The sequence below is a fragment of the Littorina saxatilis genome, linkage group LG8 (assembly GCF_037325665.1).
Source record: "Littorina saxatilis isolate snail1 linkage group LG8, US_GU_Lsax_2.0, whole genome shotgun sequence".
Taxonomy (NCBI): domain Eukaryota; kingdom Metazoa; phylum Mollusca; class Gastropoda; order Littorinimorpha; family Littorinidae; genus Littorina; species Littorina saxatilis.
In genome coordinates, this window is record NC_090252.1 from 17,313,428 (window position 1) to 17,315,927 (window position 2,500).

General features: G+C 40.8%; 2 long non-coding RNA genes across 2 annotated transcripts in view; one reads left to right on the forward strand and one right to left on the reverse strand.

Annotated features, from left to right (window-relative positions):
- Positions 1–2,500, reverse strand: part of LOC138972959 (uncharacterized) — a 281,386-nt gene that overhangs the window by 184,396 nt on the left and 94,490 nt on the right. The window lies entirely within an intron of this gene.
- Positions 928–2,500, forward strand: part of LOC138972212 (uncharacterized) — a 3,731-nt gene continuing 2,158 nt past the window's right edge. Inside the window, exon 1 of the long non-coding RNA XR_011457493.1 lies at positions 928–1,213. This is a non-coding gene — a long non-coding RNA (uncharacterized lncRNA). The remainder of the gene's footprint in view (positions 1,214–2,500) is intronic.

Consider the following 2,500-nt stretch of genomic DNA (forward strand, 5'->3'; position numbering starts at 1 on the left):
CAAACACAACCATTTCCCCTGTGGAACATTTCGGGTGGACTTTCCCACGACCTGACCTACACAAATGCTCCGTGTTCGTTCGCGCTTTGCATTCAATCTGTGTTAGTGCGCGCGTGTGTTTGTGTGTTTAGCTTTCGTTGGTTTGTGCTGTTTGGTTCAATTTTTTTTTTTTTCATTGAAAGATTCAGAAACGTTGGTTGATACTTTGTTAAATGCATTCAACCAGAAAAAGACACGAAACGCATTGGATCTATCTTCTGCGCGCATGCGTGTGGGGGCTATGTGTGAAAAGGCAATTGTGTTTTCAGTCTTGTTTTGTGCCTGTTATATCATCCCCAACAACTCATTTCTGTCTTTCTGTGCCTTTGCTGTGAGACATAATCGCTATTACGAGTTAGTCGTGTGACAGAGAGTTTTCTTGCACACTCGACTGCCGCTGTCTCACGACGGCGTAGCCGAAGTGAGACATCTTCAGTCTCCTGTGCAAGAAAACTCTCTGTCACACGACTAATTCGTAATAGCGGGTATTATCATCAGAATGCGCTAACCATGTCTCCGAAAGTGTTAAGACATCGTGCCGTTGAACTTCGGGCTGCAATAAATTAATTGTGTTCCTAAGGCTTCTGACATTAATGTGTACGACACTGATTTCATGCTCGTGTTCAGGACCTGGGTTCTTTTCTACATCACCTGATAAGTACAACGTCGACTGTGCAAACGGGGTTACACGACTAGACTGCGGGTCATTAAAATCAACATTATTTGTTTTTGCCAGCTTGGTGTTGTTTAATAAAGCTGACCAGTTTTTAAAGCTGAAAGAAACACAACAAAAAACGAACAATGATAACGGAACGCGGGCTGATGATATAAGTGAAGTTAAAATCACAAAGGGTATTCACTCTTTCAAAACCCATACAAACCCCAGGGAAAATATATCAGCTATCCTGGACGATGTGTGTAACCTATGTATCCCATGTTTAGTCGTTTTCATTGACAGAATCAAATCGATTTGACTCAAATCTGGAGATCCCTGTTTACCACTGACCAAGTCCTTTAGCAGGCAAAATCATATCATTATCCATGCACACAGCTTGTTCTTTTTCCCGCATTAAACACTTACTGGGTTAATTTTGTCATTGATTTTTTTCAGCTGTATCAGACGAAGAAGGAGACTATGCAGAAATCCACAGCGTGAAAACAGCCTGCAATGAAGGTGGGCTACACAGTGATGGCGGATGGTGTTATGCATACCTATATAGCTCCTAAAGCCACACTTCTTATTATGTTAACAGTGCGAATCAGCATTTCTAATCTGTCAAGGCTTCTTCGTGAGATAAACGTTGCCAATTGAACGCATGCCAACTCTCAACCCCCTGACTCCCTGTGATGATTTGTCATTTGTAACAATTATCAAAGTGCACTCAGGCTGTTGAATCTTTAATAGCTTGGTTTTCTTCTTCTTCTTCTTCTTCTTCTTCTTCTTCTTCTTCTTCTTCTTCTTCTTCTTCTTCTTCTTCTTCTTCTTTAGTCAAAACTTGACTAAATGTAAATACAAAAACAAACACGTGTTTTCTGTCTCCCCTGAAAGCTGTTCAGATAATGTTCTGGTGTGTTTGTTTCTGCGTGTAATATTTGTCTCTAGCTTATTTTATGTTATTTTCTTTTCTTATTCTTTTATGTTATGTTTTGTTTGACCTTTACATGTTATTGTTCATATGTGACCCTCCACCACGGAATGAGTCGCATGTCACCTTTGCATGATTTTCATATTTTTACATTTTCATAAAGAGTTGTTTATGCTCTATCCAGTGGTGAAAACCGTTTTAGAAAAGAGCGAACACTGTTTGAGTTATAAGCCTGTGACTAAGGTGACCCTCACACTGTTACCAGACACTCCCCGGACTTATATTAAGCCTAGCGCAGAACCGCGCGAGGTGACATGCGACTCATTTCGTGGTGGAGGGTCACATATGTGCTTGCTTATTAACCTTTGTTTCCTTTTTACATTCCAAAGCTCTGTAATAGCCGGTTTCTATTTCTCAGTAAAGATTTACTCGTCAATATAGCTTATGTGTATTGCTTCAGATGATGTAACCAGTTACACAGCTAGATGAATAGGCTTTTCATAAACAGCTCTAGCAAACCGCTTTTTACGACCCCTTTGCAAAGCGCAACCAAATAGGAGGTCATTGCAGATACAAACGTGGTTTTTTCTTTCTTTATTTGGTGTTTAACGTCGTTTTCAACCGTTCAAGGTTATATCGCGACGGACAAACGTGGTGAATTGTGTCAGCTTTATTCTTAACTCAGAAAGCCACCAGTCAGCTTTTCAGTGGCATGTTTCTATCACCCCCATGGGGTTTCTTGAAATATAATATTTGCCTTGCCTTCCCTGCCCCCCCCCCCCCCCCCCCCTATCCTGTAAACGTGTAGAAAGAATAATTTTCTCGGGAAGAACAGCGCTGATTTGTGCTGTGGATTTGTTTTCGGAAATATTTCT